Source organism: Amia ocellicauda, chromosome 14, assembly GCF_036373705.1.
Source record: "Amia ocellicauda isolate fAmiCal2 chromosome 14, fAmiCal2.hap1, whole genome shotgun sequence".
Taxonomy (NCBI): Eukaryota; Metazoa; Chordata; class Actinopteri; order Amiiformes; family Amiidae; genus Amia; species Amia ocellicauda.
The window spans coordinates 35,295,665-35,317,585 of NC_089863.1; the positions used below are offsets into that span (position 1 = coordinate 35,295,665).

The window sequence follows — 21,921 nt, forward strand, 5'->3', positions numbered from 1 at the left end:
GCTGCACTGGTATATTTCCCTTTATTTTTCTTTTTTTTCTGCTGGCAGTTCCGTCAATACCCGCCAGCCTTTAAGAGACATCATGCAGCCAGGCATCTCGGCTTGCGGCCACACCATCCTGAACGCGCCCGATCTCGTCAGATCTCGGAAGCTAAACGGGGCAGGACCTGGTCAGTACATGAATGTGAGACCTCCTGGAAATACCTGGTGCTGCAAGCTTTTACGTCTCCTGGGTAACTTTATCGTAGCTCTTAATACTCTCTATCTGTCTGGAGGAGATTTAATTGAAGTATTGTACACGTACCCAGCTACTGTCAACACCCTTTGCTGCACTGATATTTTTCCATCCATTTTTTTTTTTTTTTTTGCTGGAAGTTCCGTCAATACCCGCCAACCTTTAAGAGACATCATCCAGCCAGGTCTTTCGGCTTGTGGCCACACCGTCCTGAATGCGCCCGATCTCGTCAGATCTCGGAAGCTAAACGGGGCAGGGCCTGGTCAGTACTTGGATGGGAGACCTCCTAGAAAAACCAGGTGCTGCAAGCTTTTTACGTCTCCTGGGTAACTTCATCGTAGCTCTTAATACTCTCTTTCTGTCTCCAGGAGATATAATTGAAGAATTGTACATGTACCCGGCTACTTTCAACACCCTGTCCTGCACTGATATTTTTCCCTTCATTTTTCTATTTATTTATTTTTTATTTTTTGCTGGAAGTTCCGTCAATACCCGCCAGCCTTTAAGAGACATCATGCAGCCAGGTCTCTTGGCTTGCGGCCACACCGTCCTGAACGCGCCCGATCTCATCAGATCTAGGAAGCTAACGAGGCAGGGCCTGGTCAGTACTTGGATGGGTGACCTCCTAGAAATACCAGGTGGTGCAAGCTTTTTACGTCTCCTGGGTAACTTCATCGTAGCTCTTAATACTCTCTTTCTGTCTCCAGGAGATATAATTGAAGAATTGTACACGTACCCGGCTACTTTCAAAACCCTTTGCTGCACTGATATTTTTCCCTCCATTTTTCTTTTTTCTTTTTTTTTTGGCTGGAAGTTCCGTCAATACCCGCCAGCCTTAAAGAGACATCATGCAGCCGGGCCTCTCGGCTTTCGGCCACACCGTCCTGAATGCGCATGATATCGTCAGATCTCGGAAGCTAAACGGGGCAGGACCTTGTCAGTACTTGAATGTGAGACCTCCTGGAAATACCAGGTGCTGCAAGCTTTTACGTCTCCTGGGTAACTTTATCGTAGCTCTTAATACTCTCTTTCAGTCTGCAGGAGATATAATTGAAGAATTGTACACGTACCCGGCTACTTTCAACACCCTTTGCTGCACTGGTATATTTCCCTCTATTTTTCTTTTTTTTTTTTGCTGGCAGTTCCGTCAATACCCGCCCGCCTTTAAGAGACATCATGCAGCCAGGCATCTCGGCTTGCGGCCACACCATCCTGAACACGCCCGATCTCGTCAGATCTCGGAAGCTAAACGGGGTAGGACCTGGTCAGTACATGAAAGTGAGACCTCCTGGAAATACCTAGTGCTGCAAGCTTTTTCGTCTCCTGGGTAACTTTATCGTAGCTCTTAATACTCTCTCTCTGTCTGGAGGAGATATAATTGAAGTATTGAACACGTATCCAGCTACTGTCAACACCCTTTGCTGCACTGATATTTTTCCATCCATTTTTCTTTTTTGTTTTTTTCTTTTTTTTTTTTGCTGGAAGTTCCGTCAATACCCGCCAACCTTTAAGAGACATCATGCAGCCAGGCCTTTCGGCTTGCGGCCACACCATCCTGAACGCGCCCGATCTCGTCAGATCTCGGAAGCTAAACGGGGCAGGGCCTGGTCAGTACTTGGATGGGAGACCTCCTGGAAATACCAGGTGCTGCAAGCTTTTTACATCACTTGGGTAATTTCATCGTAGCTCTTAATACTCTCTTTCTGTCTGGAGGAGATATAATTGAAGAATTGTACACGTACCCGGCTACTTTCAACATCCTTTGCTGCACTGATATTTTTCCCTCCATTCTTCTTTTTTCTTTTTTATTTTGCTGGAAGTTCCGTCAATACCCTCCAGCCTTTAAGAGACATCATGCAGCCAGGCCTCTTGCTTGCGACCACACCGTCCAGAGCGCGACCGATCTCATCAGATCCCGGAAGCTAAACGGGGCAGGGCCTGGTTAGTACTTGGATGGGAGACCTCCTAGAAATACCAGGTGCTGCAAGCTTTTTACGTCTCCTGGGTAACTTTATCGTAGCTCTTAATACTCTCTTTCTGTCTGGAGGAGATATAATTGAAGAATTGTACACGTACCCGGCTACTTTCAACACCCTTTGCTGCACTGATATTTTTCCATCCATTTTTCTTTTTTTTTGTTTTGCTGGAAGTTCCGTCAATACCCGCCAACCTTTAAGAGACATCATGCAGCCAGGCCTTTCGGCTTGCGGCCACACCATCCTGAACGCGCCCGATCTCGTCAGATCTCGGAAGCTAAACGGGGCAGGGCCTGGTCAGTACTTGGATGGGAGACCTCCTAGAAATACCAGGTGCTGCAAGCTTTTTACGTCTCCTGGGTAACTTAATCGTAGCTCTTAATACTCTCTTTCTGTCTCCAGGAGATATAATTGAAGAATTGTACACGTACCCGGCTACTTTCAACACCCTTTGCTGCACTGGTATATTTCCCTTTATTTTTCTTTTTTTTCTGCTGGCAGTTCCGTCAATACCCGCCAGCCTTTAAGAGACATCATGCAGCCAGGCATCTCGGCTTGCGGCCACACCGTCCTGAACGTTCCCGATCTCGTCAGACCTTGGAAACTAAACGGGCCAGGGCCTGGTTAGTACTTGGATGGGTGACCTCCAGGAAATACCAGGTGATGCAAGCTTTTTACGTCTCCTTGGTAACTTCATCGTAGCTCTTAATACTCTTTATCTGTCTGGAGGAGATATAATTGAAGTATTGTACACTTTGTCTTAGGGACAGTCTGGCTAGCAGTGACTGAGTGGTTGACAGACGACAAGCAACGGAATGTACGTGCTCTGTGATGTCATAGCAGTCAGCTGAGAGAGGCTCGTGATGTCATCGCTGAGCTGTCTGTCTGTCTGTCTCTCTCTCTCTCTTTCTCTCTCTCTCTCTCTCTCTCTCTTCCTCTCAATTCAATTCATTTGTATTGTCAAAGCAATTGGACATACATACATACATATATATATATATATATATATATACATACATACATACATCCATACATGCTAGAAAGTCATTACTATGTTATCTTAAAGGCTAACTAAGCAGAACATATATCATTATAGAACAGAGTTCATAGGTCATACCGTTTGACAATGTCTCCAAGGTTCTCATCATAAATAACAAACAGAAATCAAACTATCTTCTGGGCTGACCTTCTAGCTTGACCGTATCTTTCTTAAGTATACAAGAGAGAAAAACAGGTGTAAGAAAATAATTTCTAATTTTCCTTCTACACATATATACATACATACATACATATGTAGCTTTATGTTGGGTGTATTTGGATAAGAGCATTTGGGCTCTGAGCTGAAGCACTGATCTAAAGAAGACCTCTCCCCCCCCAAAGTTATCAGATTTCCTTAGCTCATCAGCTTGGAACTGGTTTGCATCAAAGTGACAGTTTTGGGGAGGATGGCACCGAGAAGAGGCCAAATAGTTTGGAATTCTGCTATGAGATGTCTGGAGAAAGGGGCCTGTAGGTGATAAAAACTCTTTGAAGTGGATGAGAGCCGAAATCCCGACATAGAGCTACGAACCCAGGCCAACCGGCATTTCCAAAAGATGGCATGGATTGACATCAGTCATAAATAAAGCCTCCCTCCAATAGGACACTGGGGGCTGAAACCGAAATCCAATCTCAAGAACTCAGGGACCAATCACCTACTGATCTGACAGACTATAAGGAACAGCGGACAGTCTTTCTCTCTCTCTCTCTCTCACCTGAACCAGAAACTCGCTGCCACAGCTCAACCTGTAGCTCTGTTGCCAGAACCGGAATCAGAAACCAACCAAGTCTTTGCCGGCAACAGAAGAGTTAAACTGGGAGAAGGAGATTGAGCCGTACGAAGAATTCTTTTAAAGGACTTTATTAAATAAATAACTTCACAGACCCACCTGATCAGTGGAGTTTTACAGCTGGACAATTGACTAAGTCGACTGAATACGAAAGTGTCAGTCACTTAAATAGCTATTTGAGTTTTAAGAAACTTGACCCTTGGAACAAACAGGGCCCTGCTTTCCTCAAAGACTTCGTCTTCAAGTAACTACGGTGGAACCATGCTTACAAAGAAGATTTTGTGCACAACCTTGGAGCCTTCAAACCAATGGAAAATCTGTTTGGAAAAGACTCTACATTCGCGAAACCCCAACTTCCAGGTGCATCGACTGAGTGGAAGTTCTTGCACAAAGCCGAACCGGACTGCCTTTGTTCCAAACCACACGGACCTCGTGCCGTGTGCTGTTATCTGAGCCCGAAGCCAGAGAGGCCTCTCTGCGACGAAGTTCACATAAGTTTAACAGTTTGGAGTTTGTGATTCATGACATTTGAGAAATCAATTAGAAATGTTAATCTGTGATTCATAACTCTAGAATGTGTAATATCATTTAGTTTTCTTAAATATAAATGTGAGTTGCATTAAACTGTTTTGTTGATAATTTTAGAAATAAAATCTGTCAACGCCGAGAAATATCTTCTCATTCCTGTTTAACTGTTTAGTCTGAAATTGACACAAGTTAATAGACATTAGATTATTGGTGGCCCTGCCTATCCTTAATCATTGAATAATAATCAGTTAAGGGAAATTGTGGTAACAAATAGGATCTTTCTAGGCACCTAAACGTAAATGAGACTGATATATATATAACGAGAAGTTACCTGACATAAATACTAACCTGCGTAGTTATTTAATGTCTGACTAATAATACTAACGAGAGACTCACCTTCGTCTTACTAACCGGTATTGTAGTCAATGTGTTTATAACCTTTTTTGTTTAACGATTTGTTAAACGGAATGTACGTGCTCTGTGATGTCATAGCAGTAAGCTGAGAGAGGCTCGTCATGTCATCGCTGAGCTGGCTGGCTGGCTCTCTGTGTGTGTGTGTGTGTGTGTGTGTGTGTGTCTCTGTCTGTCTGTCTCTCTCTCTCTCTCTTACTCTCTCTCTCTCCCTCTCAATTCAATTCATTTGTATTGTCAAAGCAATTGGACATGCATACATACATACATACATATATATGGAAAATAAACAATATGTGTACATCTCTTTCTGCATTAGTGGTGCCCTCACAGATGTGCAAGTTACATGACAGACAGACAGACAGACACACACACACTTTCACACACAGACAGACAGACACAGACACACACAGACACACACACACATACTTTGACAGACAGACAGACAGACACACGCATATTATGGGTCTTTGTTGGGTAGTGAAATGGGTAGCATCAGTCGCAGTGTGGGTAATGTCAGGGAGCCAATCATAGTCCCCGTTATTTGCATATTGTGGCGCAAAGCATTCTGGGAAAAGCAACTAAACACGTTTAGTCATGTATTTGTCCATAGTTTACACATGAGATGAAAGAGACAGTATGACGTGTTGAGCACCTAGGATTCCTCATGTGTATGTGAGGGGCAGAGGAACCGGATCCCAAGTGTGCGTCCCAGGTGCTATAGGTTTCAAAGCATGCAGGGGAATAGGCACCCCACCCTGACACGTAAAGAAGACTGGATAGGGAGATATAAATAGCAATGGGGAGACTCTTGTACTTGGTGTGGCTCTATCCATATAGTGGGGCCAGCAGGTGCAGCAATAGAAGCTCAGCCTGGGGAGACTGGATTTAGCATTTCCTCTCCATTTTGATAACTATCCATAATCATTTCTGCAAAATACTTCTATGATACCTATGTATGTTTTTTACTTGTACTATATTATACTATCAAGTATCAGTGTACACATACAATGTGACCTGTTACATTAATACAGAGGCCACGGAAGGCCAGATCACTAATAGCCACTGTCCCCTGATATTACACTTTTTTACAATCACTTTGGCACTCATTTCAGAATCTTGATGTCATTTTTCAAAACTCTAGACACTAAACTCACACCCGATGATCAAAATGCACATTTTTCAAAACTCTAACACTTTTTTACAATTGCTTGGATACAATACACATCAACCTCAGATCATTTGTTCATTGAACTAAAATGACACAACTTAACATCAAAGTATTACCATTTCAAAATGCAATTCACACATTACATCTGAGATCACTGTCTATTCATTTCATTACAAAGATCTAACTATCAATTGATACAGCTGCTCAAAATGATAAGTGACTGTTGCATTACTCTTAATGCATAATTTTATGGAAACTGACAAACAATATTCCATGTTTCGATCATGAAAGTTTCAGGATAATGAGATCCATTGACATCAATAAACGAGGAGCATGAACCAGTTGGACTACATTATCTATGGATGTAATATTTCATCATCATTCATCATCATGTAGCACTTTTCCACACCATGTTTGCAGTGTGGAAGGAAAGTTAGAAATTTTTTCTCTAATACCTGTTTTTCTCTCTTGTATACTTAAGAAAGATAAGGTCAAGCTAGAAGGTCAGGCCAGAAGGTAGTTTGATTTCTGTTTGTTATTTACGATGAGAATCTTGGAGACAATGTCAAACAGTATGATTGAAGTGCCTGCTCCCTAATCCATGTGTTGATCTATGAACTCTGTCCTATAATGATATGAATTCTGCTTAGCTAACTTTTAAGATAACATAGTAATGACTTTCTGATTATAACCAGCTCTTTGATTTTTGTGTATAAAAGCTCTGACTGTTAAAATGAAGGCAGAGCGACTTTGGGATCTACTTGAGTCACTGTTCCTCTCCACGCTGCGTGTATTAAAGGCATTGCAACTAACGCTCCAACCTGGTTGAAGATGATTGTTCTTCCACATCAGATTTGACATTACTGTATGTATGCAGGCCCTTGTAATTGCTTTTCCAATACTGCCAACTGGTTATTGATGATTGATTTCACATTGTGGTACGAGTATCGAGTGAAATGAGTGCTATCCACCCCAGCAACACAGTGATAACATGGAGCCGGCAAGTCATCCAGGTCACAATAGAGGTCAAGCAGTGGGAGGAGGAAGACGTGGTGGTCAAAGGAATGGAAGGGGACATGCACCCCTTCTGAGAGGTGGTCGTGGGCCTCGTCATAGAGGAGGGCTTAGGCCTCACCAGAGAGGCAGCCATGGGCCTCATTTGAGAGGTGTTGGGGGAACGTGGTAGAGGACAAGGCCACGGACCAGACAGCGGCAGCAACAGCAAATAGTGTCCAGTGAAATCCGAGAAATAGTTGTAGAGCATGTTGTAAATCATGGCATGACCATGACTGAGGCAGCTACAATGATTCAATCAAACCTCAGAATCAACTCAGGATCAACTGTAGCCTCAATCATCAGAAATTTCCGTACTGAGAAGCGGCAAGTCTTCAGCATGCACTAAACATTAGGCTACTCTCAATTGTCAAATGACTGTATACTGCATACCAATGTGTAGCACAGAGTATAGTGTGCCTTTTGAAAGAAATGCAGACAGAGTGAAGCAGCTGATGACTGAGTATGTTCAGGTATGTTCAGTTTCAAGATGCCTCTTGTGAAAAATGGTTGTGAGAACCTGAACCTGAACACAGGGCTGATGGAAATTCAGAAGTACAGTAATCAATCCTTTGTTTTACACTAAGCCAGTTGAGGAACACTGCAGTTGACATTTTACTGTAGTTTTGTTCTTTTTTGTAGCTAATTATTGTTGCATGGCTTCAAAGAAACCTATGGTGTGATTTGATTGTATTGCATCAATACATTTCAGATTTTGTTCAATGATTCCACTGTGTCTGTAGTATTCTCTCTACTAGTCCTTTTACAGTGATGTATTTATGTGTAGTACCATAATGAAACATGTATCACATATTTTGTACTACAATATTTAATGATTGTACGAACAACTACACAGTGAAACTATCGGTATCTTCTGTGTGGGTGATCTAAATAAATGTTACTATGGTATTTCATGATAAATGAATTATTTGAACCAACAAGTCTGCAAGTGCAAGGTTTCTTTAAAGATATGAATGCACAATGCAATGTTTTGAACATTGGACAGCCTGTGTTACAAGTGATGACCGTTTTGAGTTTTGTGTCTAGAGTTTTGAAAAATGACATCAAGGTTCTGAAATTAGTGACAAAGTGATTGTAAAAAACTGTATATTCATCCTATTTAATGTGCTCTTTTAAAATGTACTTTTCTTTTTTATGTTGCCATTTCTGTTCTACCAATGTTTCAGTTGTTAGCCAAAGATTGACAGAGTACATCTCATACACACAGGCCAGACAGCAAGGATTTCTTTTTGAAATTCAATTACAAATGCTGCATGAACTCATCAATACGATTAGAGCTCCTGAAAGCAATATAACTAACTCACTCTACAGCATCTCATTAGCAGTGAAAAGAAACCAAGAAAGTTGGGACAGTCGACTGTTTACCACTATGTAACATCACCTTTTCTTTTAATAACACTTATTAAGCACTTGGGCACTGAAGACACCACTTGGTTAAGTTTAGCAAGTGGGATTTCCCCCCATTCATCCATTATGCATTTCCTCAGCTGCGCAACTGCACAGGGCCTTCGTTGTCTTAATTTGCACTTCATAGTGCGCCACACATTCTCAATTCGGAGACAGGTCAGGACTGCAGGCAGGCCATGCTAGCACCCGCACTCTCTGCCTACGCAACCATGCGCTTGTAATCTGGGCAGAATGTGGTTTGGCGTTATCCTGCTGAAAAATGCAGGGATGTCCCTGGAAAAGACGATGTCTGGATGGCAGCATATGTTGCTCCAAAATGTGTACATCTCTTTCTGCAAAAATGGTGCCCTCACAGATGTGCGAGTTACATGACAGACAGACACTCATACACACTGTCACACCCACACACACACACACACACTTTCACAGACAGACACACGCACACACACTCACTTTCACACAGAGACAGACACACAAACACAGAGACAGACACACACACACTCACTTTCACACAGACACACACACACATACATACATACATACATACATATATAAGGAAAAGAAACAATACATTTAAAAATCACAAAAATATGTAATAAAGTACAGAAAATCTAAATGTAATAAAATGTGATCTTTAATACACACAAATATGTATGGCTGGTCGGATGCGTCTTGGACTCGGGTTCCTCTTCATTACGTATAATGCTTTTGCCTTTTGCTATAGCTTTCCGTGGAGGGGATCGTGGGTGAGTTTGTACCATTCTTGGGAGGCTCTGCCTTGTTGGGGCGGAGCTGTGATCCAGGTGAACAGCAGATCGGACATAGGTGGGCATGTGGGCGGAGGAGGAAGGCCGGTCAAGCAAATAAGCTTGCTAAGGTACGCAGCAGCAGCAAGCAGCCCCACCATCCAGTCAGCCAGCCAGTCTGGCTGGCAGTGACTGAGTGGTTGACAGACGGCAAGCAACGGAATGTACGTGCTCTGTGATGTCATAGGAGTCACCTGAGAGAGATGTTTGTGATGTCATCGCTGAGCTGGCTGGCTCTGTGTGTCTTGCTGGCTGTGTGTGTGTGTGTGAGAGAGAGAGAGACTTTTTGACTTTTATCAGACTTCATTGCCTGTTTGCAACACGCAATAATTCATACAAAAGAAAATAAATAAATAAATAAAAAATAGTGTTCCCCTTTGTTTGTCTCCCCCCAACAAGCATTAACTCCGCCACTGATCTGTACACTTTTAAAGAAAGCAACCCAATACACACAACAAAACAACCATCAAATACTAAACCCTATAAATGAATTACATAATAAAAACCAACTCCCCGTCATACAATTCACAAAGGGCATCATTAATACACCAGACCTGTTCAAAACTCTCCAAATCATTCATCAGCCTGTAATAGTTAAACTCTAGTCTGACTCTGCACTTGACCAGCATGGCAAACACTCTCACTGCATCCTCACTGCCCTCCCCACACACTCTGTTCTTCCTAGTCTTATAGACGGCCATTTTAGCCTGGCCCAGCAAGAAGTTTACCAGCTGGTCCACATGTTTGGTCTTTCTGGTGTATCGCGCCCCTAAAATAAAAACCTTTGTGTTAAAAATCAGGTTAAGATCAGTAAAAAGACGAGTTAAAAGACTAAAAATGGGTGACAACCGAGAGCAAGTGCTGAAACAGTGAAACACGGTCTCTCTCTGAGCACAGAATGGGCAGGCGTCGGACACAGCAGGGTTAAGAACAGTAATAAAAGAATTGACAGCAATAATGGTGTGTAACACCCTCCACTGCAGATTGCCAGCTCTCTTATTGAGGGGGGCTTGTACAGGCTTCTCCAGGCGGGCGCAGTGTCTTCCCCCAGCCCCAGCCTGTAAAGTAATTTTAGGAATCACAAAGAAACAGTTGAAAGTGCTAAATAAGTATTTTGATGCACCATATTAATTTAGGAAATTTACATGTTGTTTTTCATCAGCTTCTGTATCTGATGGCTCCACATCACTGGCTGGATTGACAGCAACGACACTCTAAAAAAAGAAGTGTTAAGTTTGAGCATTCAGGACTTGTTTTGAAGATCCTGAATATCACTGGTCCACAATTTATCTGTGAAACTATGGGTTAATCTCCATATACAAAATACTTTTCACACACACTTTAAATTTACAACTAAATTTACATGTTGATGTCTTTCGTCAGCTTCTGTATTTGATGGCTCAATATAACTGGTTGCATTAACAGCAACGGCACACTACAAGAAAATAACATTATATTTAAACATTCAGGACTGGTTTAGCATCACCTCGAATATCCCTAGCCCTTGAGGTCGATTGTTATTGTGGTCTTCAAGACCAGTGCTTCTCAACCTTAGTCCTGGAGGAGGCCCACTGTCTGCTGATTTTCATTACAACAACATTGTAGGTTATATCAGTGACTGTGGTCCTAAAGTACCCCTATGCCTGCTGTTTTTTTTCCAGTTGAGCTCTTAATTACCTAATTGGCTTAACTGAAGCCATTTAACCCTTTTCCCAGGTCTTTGGTTGTTGATGAGTTACAAAGAGCTGGATTGTGGCCCGCCATGACTGGAAGTGAAGAACACTCACTCTAGGCCTTTAACTTAATGTTCATATGTAGGGGCCTATCCATCTGATTTGTTTTTGCACATTTATTAACAGAAAAATTTATGGTACGTGAAATCATCTGAGCTGAAAAATATAATGTTCCACCAATAATAAAATAAATGTATTAATTAAAATTATAGAGATAATAGAATGTTCACAGATTATTAGTTCAGAAAATAAAATGTTTTTTTATATCTTAAATAGAATTAACACTCAAATCAGTTGTAGGGTAAACAAGGTCTATTTTTTGGATTGATTTTATAATTATACATGTATGGCTGCATGAAGCTTACCTGAGAATCTGATATTTTAGTAACTTTGTTGCTTCTTGTTGGGTAGTCCACGTTTGCCGCCGTTCTTTTTCTGTAAATGTAAATCAAAAGGCAATAATTACATACTGTAATTAAAATACAAAAAGTATAAACATTGTATTATTACTTTTGTATCCTGTTTCTCCATCTCGATGCTGTTCTTTTTGGAATTGCATATCTAGGTTTACTTAAATACTGTTTATAAGATTGTAAAGTCATCATCCAAATTTCTTCATTTGCCAAACTTTATGTAGTGCGCTTGCAGTTTCAGAAGAAGAAAAAAAACTGTAACAGATGGGATATGTAGTACTTTATACTCGAGTGGTCTATGCGATTACACCCTGTTGGTGTTATTAAGAACGCCAAGTACCAGAATGCAGAGCGGGACTGTTTTTTGTGCCGTGACTTGTTGGGGGAAAAAGGCGCAGAAAAAACGGACGAGAAGGTGAAGGTAGTATGGCGGTGATGCACGCGTTGGTGAAGTGGGAAAGCGGGGTCGACAAAGACTCTTACAGCGTGATTCCCACTGCTTGCTTTCGCAATTTTGATTTATTCAGCATTGCTGATGATGACGAAGAGACGACTCGAAACTTCAGAGCAGAGTGGAGAGACACGAACAAACCTCCAAAAGGTGGATGGCCTGTCCATGAAGCGCAGATCATTATGACTGGTAACAATGTTTATTTAAAAAAAAAAAAACATTAAAGTCTTTACATGCTATTTGATATATACAATCACAGTATATTTGAAATGAATGTTTAAGTTATTAATGTGTTGTACGTCTAACATACTCTTATAACATGGTAGGTGGTGGTGAGGGCGCTAAAAACTCGTCATACTTGACTGGCATTTGTAAGAACGATTTATTGTGTGTTGTGCTTTACAATAAAATCCCCCAAATCACAAAATAAATTAAACCAGATATAATTTAACTTCAGTTTTGATTCAGTGTTGGCTGTTCATCTTAATTTGTATGGTCAAAGCACAGTATTTTTATGACAAATAAATATAATCCCCAAATATCTGTGGACATAATGCAGGGTTTTATTTATTTTATTTTTATTTTAGGAAAAGAAGGCGAACTAAGAAGAAAACTTAATGACCTAACAAAAATGCCCTGTCCTAAAATGAAGAGAGTACCTAAACCAAACAAAAAACTTCAAATTTCAGATGATAGTGACCTTGATGAACCACAGTTACCGGTGAGATAATTACTGCAAATATTAAATAAATGTATTGCAGGATTGTTTTTTTTTAATCATATTCATATATATATATATATTTTTTCATTTTAAACTCTTTTCCTCTCTGAATACAGCACAAAATAAGAAAGAAAACCGATGGAGCTTCAAGAATTAGATCCCGTCATATTCTACAGACATTTAAAGAGTCCAGTGAAGTTGAGCTACAGCAAAACGTTAAGCTGCTCGAAAAGGAAAACACAAGACTTAAAAATGAAAACCAATGTCTTCGAAACCGTATGGTTGATGGTAAGTTTTTTTATTTATAGCAAATAATTCCTTACCTTGATAAATGTTATTCTTCAGTAATTTAGATTCCAGAGTAATGTATTATAGTTGATCATACTGAAGTAATCTAGAACCACAATACAGACTCTTAATGTGCACTGTCTAATAGTTTAATAATACTGATTATTAAATAAAGTTTTTCAACATAACTTCATAATCCTACATTAATGACTATATGCATTACATTAGACCTGGAAATTCTTGTATTTTATCTTTTTTATTTTTTTTGTAGCTAATGTTAATGACCCACAAAAAGGTCAGTTTGCCAATAACATAGAGCAAGTCTCTCAAGTATAATTGCAGGCATTGATGGTTTTGTTTTCACTTTGCATTAAATATATTACTAGAAATGATTATCATTTAATACTAAGGTTTTTTTCTCCAGAGATTCCAGACCTTTTGGACAATCTGAAAAAAATTGTAACAAAAGCCACATTTATCAGCAATGAAGACAAAAGTGTGTCACCATCAAGTGGTTCTGACAGCCCCACAGCAAATTGTTCTGAATCTGACAAAGAATCACCAAAACAGGTATAACACTCTTGGTCTACAATATTACAAAGACAAGGTAAAAATATATATATTGAAAACAAATATTGGTTGTAAACAATCTAATGATGCTACATTATCAGTTATATTCATAGTTATAGTTGATAATAAGAATGTAATTGAATTATGGGTGTCACAGATTCACTGACTTTATTATGTCTGTAAATTAATAAACTTAGAATTGAGACATACTGTGGTCTTTAATAACACATTTCTGTAACAAAATCACAGCCTTACTGATAATGTATTCCACTTAACATAATATAAGAATAGTTTGGGGATAAACTTGTTTTTTATTTACCATTGTCTTTTAGGTGGAAATATTCCCAGGCACTGGAGTTTACATTGACAAACTGTCCTGGATCCTTGCAGAGAGGTGCAGCACGAATACGTCATATGCAAGAACCCTGACGGTTGCTGTCTTTGACTTTCCAACATTACTAAAGAGCAATCTTCGTGGTGGTGGCAGCAAGAGAGATCCAACTTCGGAGACATTAAGATCCTCATTGATGTTATTGAGGATCATATACAGCTGCCTTCGGAAGGACACGACGTGTTTCAGTTGCGGGGCTTTGCAGCCCAGCGGGACCCTCTTAATGCCGGACATCAGCTGCCCGAGCCGGTGCGGATGAACGGAGGGACGTTAGACAGCGTTACCTTCCGGGCAGGAGCAGCGAGCGGCAACACCGGGGTGAAAGTGTCGTCTAACACTGTGCCATTAGCCACTAGCTGATTGAGCAGATCAGTGGTTTTTAAGAAGATAACAATGGCAGCAGACTTGATATTTTCACACCCTGCTACCTCCCCAACCGCTAACACACACTGCTCTAGGGGGCAGAACTGCACCGGAGCGATCTTGACTCCATGGCGTCGGGTCAGTTTTTCAAAAGACGCATTCAGGGGGTCCGACCCCCCGACCCGGGAAGAACTACCGGTACTCCCCCCTCCCCTCCCCTGTTCCCCCACAATAAGAAAAGCACTGAAAACAGAAGACAAAATAAACAAACTGAAAAAAGTAAAGCAACAAAAAAACGCAGCCAAAGGACAGAGCTCTCAGCAGCACTCCCGCTCACTGCAGACCCCTCCCACACACTCCCAGCTGAGAGAGAGAGAGAGAGAGAGAGAGAGAGAGAGTTAGTGTCTGTCTGTCTCTCTCTCTCTGTAGATGCATCATAGGGAACATATGTAACAATCTCTCTTTTTGTTTACCAAAAATGAGAATGAACGTATTTCAAGTGGGTGTTGCCTTGGTTGGAAACGTTTTAAGATTATTTATGAAGTGTAAAGTGGATTTGTCTCAGTTCTCCGTAGTTTTCAATGTATGTGCCATTCAGTAGCGTTCATGTTACAGATGTGCCCTATGCAGTGGTAGGGTCAATAAAATGTCAGTAAAACTTTATTTTAGCAATTATGGAGGGGAAGAACTGCAAATAGCGGGTCCCCACTAATTATCTAACTTACCAACAACGTTTCAAATTAGGTCTTGCGAAGCTGCCAAATAATGCTGTATAATCGTATGTGTCTTCATACACCGGCTGCTATAGTCTGATAGCTTTGATTATATATACATATTTTCTCGTGAACCACAAATGCTATTTGCTTGATTTTTACAGAGTATGTTATAAATACCATTGTTATGAAGCCTGACAAATTGTATGCTGTAATTATGAATATTTTCAAATCATTTGTTTGTTTTTCCTAACATGTTACAAATGTTCCCTATGTGAAAGATGCATTATATCTTAATAACGTCTAAACAATTAAAGATATACAGATTATTATTTTCGGTAAAGTTATAACACATTGCTATTAACTATGTGTGTCAGTAAAAGTTTAAAAAATCCTAATAATTTTTTATTGATCCTGCAAAATAGGTGTTTAGGGAACATTTGTAACATTAGGGTTACGATTTGCCATAGACGCGGAATGAGTTTGATTGTGATGTTAAATGGGGTTTAAAGACGCAGTCGCCTCGGTGCTGATTACTATTGCTGTGTTTCTCCACTTCTACTCCATGCTTGGGAATGCCCACATCCAGTGACGTCAAAACCGTTGGAAAAGCGGGCCGGTTCAAAAAAGATCAGCTGGATCCCAGGCCGAGCAGCAGCTCCGGCTCCAGCACCGGCACCATGTCGCTGGAAAAGCGCTAAGTGAGCTCACAGTGAGCTCAGTGTAATGTCTGCTCTGGTGAGCTCACAGTGTGACCTAGTCGTTAGTTCACGTCTTCACTGGGTAGTCCATGACAACTTAATTGACTCAATTCTTGGGCTTAATTGGTCAAAATGACCATTGGTTGAAGGTACTCAGGGACTGATGTGTAGAGAGACTTATTAAACCTGCAGGATTGTGGTTTTCCCAGAACAGAATTAACCAGTGTAGCGTTATGTTGGGTGTATTCTGATAAGAGCATTTTAGCTCTGAGCTGAAGCACTGATCTAAAGAAGACCTCTCCCCCCCAAATTTATCAGATTTCCTTAACTCATCAGCATGTGAACTGGTTTACATCAAAGTGACAGTCTTGGGAGGATGGCACCAAGAATGGGCCAAATAGCTTGGAATCCCTGCTGTGAGATGTCTGGGGAAGGGGGCCTGTAGGAAATAAAAACTCTTTGAAATGGACGAGAGCCGAAATCCCGACACAGAGCTACGAACCCGTGCCAACCGGCATTTCCAATAGATGGCATGGATTGACATCAGTCATAAATCAAGCCCCCCTCCAATAGGACACTGGGGGCTGAAGCCGAAATCCAATCTCACAAACTAAAGAACCAATCACCTATTGATCTGACAGGCGTATAAAGGGTAACGCACGGCATCTCTCTCTCTCTCTCACCTAAACCAGTAACTCGCTGCCACAGCTCAACTTGTATCTCTGTTGCCAGAACCGGAACCAGAGACCAACTAAGTCTTTACCAGCAACAGAAGGGTTAAACTGGGAGAAGGAGATTGAGCCGTACGAATAATTCTTTTAAAGGACTTTATTAAATAAAGAAATTTACAGACTGCGCTGCCCGCCTGTGCCCAGCCATCCAGCTGGACAATTGACTAAGTCGACTGAATACGAAAGTCATTTAAATAGCTATTTGAGTCTTAAGAAACTTGACCCTTGGAACGAACAGGGCCCTGCTTTCCTCAAAGACTTTGTCTTCAAGTAACTACGGTGGAACCCTGCTTACAAAGAAGATTTTGTGCACAACCTTGGAGCCTTCAAACCAGTGGAAAATCTGTTTGGAAAAGACTCTACATTCGCGAAACCCCAACTTCCAGGTGCATCGACTGAGTGGAAGTTCTTGGACAAAGCCGAACCGGACTGCCTTTGTTCCAAACCACACGGACCTCGTGCCGTGTGCTGTTATCTGAGCCCGAAGCCAGAGAGGCCTCTCTGTGACGAAGTTCACATAAGTTTAACAGTTTGGAGTTTGTGATTCATGACATTTGAGAAATCAATTAGAAATGTTAATCTGTGATTCATAACTCTAGAAAATTGTGGTAACAAGTAATGATAGGATCTTTCTCTGTACCTAAACGTTAATGAGACTGATATATATATAACGAGAAGTTACCTGACATAAATACTAACCTGCGTAGTTATTGAATGTCTGACTAACAATACTAATGAGAGACTCACCTTCGTCTTACTAACCGGTATTGTAGTCAATGTGTTTATAACCTTTTTTGTTTAATGATTTGTGTGTTATCATATGCGATCCCATGGTCTTTGATTTGGTCACGGAAGTGATTTGTCTTTGATTTGTTGATCTAGAGTTGAATTTTAATTAGTTTTTCCCTTTTGTATAATTAGTGTAGTGCTACATTTAGTCTTTGTTTTTGAATAAATTTGACAATTTATATCTTTGGAATTGGTGTCTGCGTCCAATTATTACAGAAAATGAGTTCTACAAGATTCCAGGATTCGTGATAAGGTGATACTATAAATTCACTTCTTTAATTGAATTTTATAAGTGTACCTTACGCTACACCTTTGACCACCACGTCTTCCTCCTCCCACTGCTTGACCTCTATTGTGACCTGGATCACCTGCCGGCTCCATGTTATCGCTGTGTTGTTGAGGTGGATAGCACGCATTTCACTCGATACTCGTACCACAATGTGAAATCAATCATCAATAACCAGTTGGCAGTATTGGAAAAGCAATTACAAGGGCCTGCATACATACAGTAATGTCAAATCTGATGTGGAAGAACAATTCCTTTATCCCTCTGTTCTCCACCAGGGTTGTGCTGATCGCCTCGATTGGCAAGTTTGCAGTGTGAGGAGTGGATCCATGTCGTCGTTCCTAGGCACTTCACAGCTGTGTGGGTGGTCAGGAGCACCTGGTAGGGCCCTGTCCACCTGGGCTGTTGGGAGGACTTTCTCTTGTGTGCTTTGATATACACAGTCATCTTGCTGGAAGGGGTGGTAAACCTGCTGGGATGGTTCAGTCTGGGCGGCTTTCATCTGTGAATGGACAGCTTCGAAAGCACGTGTTAGTCCCATACAAAAAGACAACATAGCATCATCCATCAAGTGGATGTCCATTTCCCTTACAGACAATGGAGGAGTGATGGAGAGTCTCATAAGTCATCCCATAATAATCTCACACGGAGAAAGACCTGTTTTTCTCAATTTGCTGACGATTTCATTGTCATTAGGACTATAGGAAGGGGATCTGGACGTTTGAGTCCTGTTTGTTTGCATATATTAGACAGCTTATTCTTTAATATCCCATTTTGTTTCTCCACTGCTCCAGCTGACTGAGCCTGATGGGGCAGTGAAAATGTTGATTACCTCGCAGGGCTTTGCATAGTTCCTGCACTATTGTCCCAGTGAAGTGAGTGTTCCTATCACTGGAAATTTCCCTGGAATGCGAAATCTACATATAACATCCCTTAACTGTATTTTTGCTACTTTTACTACTTCAGCCTTCCTACGGGATAGGCTTCAACCCATTTAGAACACCTATATATTATTACAAGTATATATTCATATCCACAACATTTAAGCTCTTGAACACAATCTATTTGCATATTGCAGGATTATGAGCTTGACAAATGTGGCAAGTTCTACAATATTGCTAAGCTGTTACTATAAAACCTGGGGCAAACCAATTTAAAAGACTGATGCACACATCCCCCCTTTGCCCGTGTGGCCAACACCATGCGCCACATGGGCAAACCAGGGAAAGAGTGCCTGTGAGGCAACCAATGCATTAGCAAATGTTTGAGCTCTCTTATGGAAGGTGCAGTGGCCAGTTGCAATTTCCTGGAGCTTTTACAGTGCATCTCAAATTAAATTTCATCCAGCCCCAGGTCATAAAAGTCAAACCCTAGTTACGACATACATAACACATACATTTTGTTGCTTCAAAGAGAATACAAAAGTCAGCAAAACATTCTTTTTTACAAATTCAGTTTGTAAACTGTATTGTACATATATTTGTTGCGTTTTGATTTATAAACATTATACATTGTACAAATCTTAAGTGAAGGGCAATGGACTGATTCTGACTTCATGGCTGTCATTCTATTCATTTGAATAATGTGACATCTCCACTAATAGTACATTATAAATTAAACTATCAATAGAAGAATATGTGCTACTGCGGACGTCATCTGAGCAGTTTCACAATATATTGTAGATTCCTATAATCTGGAAAACCTTTAATTATAGTATTTTAACTTATTTCTCCACTGAGTCAAGCATCACTTCAGCGTAGTGGACCTCAGCATTGGTCTGTTCAAGTTGCTGTGAGGCTGTCTTTAAAGCCGCGCCCTCGGCCTACTGTGTCTCAACAAGAACACCAGCATCTTCTCCATATGGGTCAGACATCGGTTCCTTCAGGACACGATTCATAATATGCATATCTGCCATGTGGAATAAATCAGTCTGAAGACACAATGTGTGGTTCACACAACATCAGAGATCGTCCTTATAAAAGGCATCTCTATCACATTAGTTGACATTCGCACAATCTATAAGGTTTCTAGTAAAGGGACAATTCAAAATAATAATAATCTTGATTCCAATTTATCTCATTTATCAAATTATTTCAGTACAGCACTCAGCTGTCGTCAGCAGCATCATATCTCCTGTGTTTATTGAATCAGCTTTACTTCCTAGTGTAGATACTCTTTTTGTGTGGAGTTGTCAAAGTTTCAAAACAATGTGCTTATCTTTGTCCTTTTATCTAACTTAAATACCTGAGAACATTACAATAACTATTACAGCAGCTCCTTCAACACCATAGTTAATAGTAGTTGGGTAAATGATGGCAGTTATTAATCTTTGTTTCTCAATTCATTTTTTACCAATAAACCATAATTTGAAATTATTTCCATACTCCTATTATTCCTATTTTCATTATTATTAGTTTTATGCGGTTGTCATCTAGTATGTGATGTATTCGTCTGTATCAACATCAATATTATTATCATTATTAATACAAGCAGTGTAAATTACAATTCATTACACTCTTGCTCTGTTTGTAATAAGTTATGAACCATTACACGTACTTACAGTCTCTGCCTTGTCTCTCTCTCTCTCTCTCTCTCTCTCTCTCTCTCTCTCTCTCTCTCTCTCTCTCTCTCTCTCTCTCTCTCTCTCTCTCTCTCTCTCTCTCTCTCTCTCTCATCTCAGGCTGCTTGTCTGCTCAGGCGAACAGGGGGAGCAGAGGAGCACATACGGTCCTTGCCCCCTGCCCCCCTCTTCCTAATTGATAGGGTATTTCTGTTTGTGAAAGGACTATTTCCAAACAGTTTTATAACTTGCCATGACTATGTTTCATTAAATTAGTTATGTTACACCTTTAGTTATACCTGTAGTAACTTCATTATTTTCCCTCATATTCCAGTCAATCACCATCAGAGTCTCTCGTGGCAGTACATTTGTCTCACACAGAACAAACTCTCCTTTCTCAACCGCTTTCAATTTTGGATAACATCGCACTGCATCCCAACAGCTGTTCTTTCTCCTATTCCTAATTTCTTACAAGAAAATGCAAGTTATATTTGATCGATTTGTATTATTACTATTTATATACATTTCACTACATTATTGTAGTTAATGAATGTATTTAATCTTTGGAAAATAAGCCTTTTCATTGATCTCAATAATGATGTCCAGGTACTTCAGGAAAGCACATTTTCAAAAAATGTGTCCAGTCAATGATTTCCCCAACTAAGAACCTGCGTGGGCACTAAGACTGTCCTCCTGCGCGGCTCATGTCTTTATTGTGTCACTTCCTCCTATTGAAGTCCAATCTACACCAGTACAGGTTCAGAAGAACTGTTCCCGAATCCAGATTGAACTGATCAATAGTTAATTTCTTACCTACACATTGTATTTAGGGATCTATTTCTAGGGATTTAAAAACTCTTCATTGTGGAACTCATAGCTTCCAAATGAGCACATCGTTAATTTCCTGGAGTATCTGGTTATCTATTTATCAATATGTAAGAAACCTTCACCGAATGTTTGTGGTTGCCTCGGATTCCTATTTCTAAATTTGGCTCTAATTCCATTTCTAACATGTTACTTTTAACTTCTGTATTCGTAAGACCTATTTAAATAACTTAATTTTGTATTATTATTTCTGTTTGCAATAGCATTCTGTGTACAGTTAAATGCTGACTTTCTTGTAGGTCTGTTATTACAACATATTTAACTGGCGTTTTTTAGCTATCATTCTGTAACTATTTGTGACTTATGACTCTCTTAGTCATATTCTGGACTATACAGTACATGAAAAAGTAAAAATATGGACATTTACCTTGCGCAAACTGAAAACGTACAAACATACAAAGAGACACATATTAATTTATATCCATAGTAAATTCAGATACCATGGTTTTGGTTGGCATGTTATATTGACCTGCAGTGTCTCAAACTACCCTTATTTATTACTTATCTAGTAATTTTCCTTCAGTATCTTGAGGACTGTCATTTATACTGAAAAACATATATATATATTTTTAATTTGTCTTCGGGGCATTCAGATTGAATTATGCCTGTTGTCTTTTCTTTCTTTTCTCTAACAAATGTTTTAAGATAGCTAGCTTTGGTTTCTCATTTCTTAATGCTTTGTATTCCTATTTTGCAAAACCGTTTTTAGGTGCTCAAGTCTATCTGAATCAAAAGTCCCATCTTCTGGAAACCTTAATTTTCTGTCACCTATTGTCCAGTCAAACGCACCGCTTCACTCCATAGTTATCATACATGTACCTTACATGTGTACCTTTAAGTGGCGGGTCGCCCGTCTTACTAGAGCTGTTCCCACACAGTAACACGTTTT

General features: G+C 40.3%; 4 non-coding genes and 5 pseudogenes across 4 annotated transcripts; all 9 read left to right on the forward strand.

Annotated features, from left to right (window-relative positions):
* The first annotated feature begins 100 nt into the window (after positions 1 to 100).
* On the forward strand, positions 101 to 219 carry LOC136769482 (uncharacterized; annotated as a pseudogene).
* Positions 220 to 427: 208 nt separating this feature from the next.
* On the forward strand, positions 428 to 546 carry LOC136769073 (5S ribosomal RNA). The gene has a single exon (XR_010822068.1). It is a non-coding gene; the product is annotated as a 5S ribosomal RNA (ribosomal RNA).
* Positions 547 to 767: 221 nt separating this feature from the next.
* LOC136768914 (uncharacterized) lies at positions 768 to 885 on the forward strand (annotated as a pseudogene).
* A 544-nt stretch (positions 886 to 1,429) lies between these two features.
* Positions 1,430 to 1,548, forward strand: LOC136768894 (uncharacterized; annotated as a pseudogene).
* A 224-nt stretch (positions 1,549 to 1,772) lies between these two features.
* On the forward strand, positions 1,773 to 1,891 carry LOC136769403 (5S ribosomal RNA). The gene has a single exon (XR_010822266.1). It is a non-coding gene; the product is annotated as a 5S ribosomal RNA (ribosomal RNA).
* Positions 1,892 to 2,106: 215 nt separating this feature from the next.
* On the forward strand, positions 2,107 to 2,225 carry LOC136769600 (uncharacterized; annotated as a pseudogene).
* Positions 2,226 to 2,437: 212 nt separating this feature from the next.
* LOC136769396 (5S ribosomal RNA) lies at positions 2,438 to 2,556 on the forward strand. Its single transcript, XR_010822265.1, has one exon. It is a non-coding gene; the product is annotated as a 5S ribosomal RNA (ribosomal RNA).
* Positions 2,557 to 2,764: 208 nt separating this feature from the next.
* LOC136769450 (uncharacterized) lies at positions 2,765 to 2,883 on the forward strand (annotated as a pseudogene).
* Positions 2,884 to 9,305: 6,422 nt separating this feature from the next.
* LOC136769184 (U5 spliceosomal RNA) lies at positions 9,306 to 9,420 on the forward strand. The gene has a single exon (XR_010822142.1). It is a non-coding gene; the product is annotated as a U5 spliceosomal RNA (small nuclear RNA).
* The last annotated feature ends 12,501 nt before the right edge of the window (positions 9,421 to 21,921 follow it).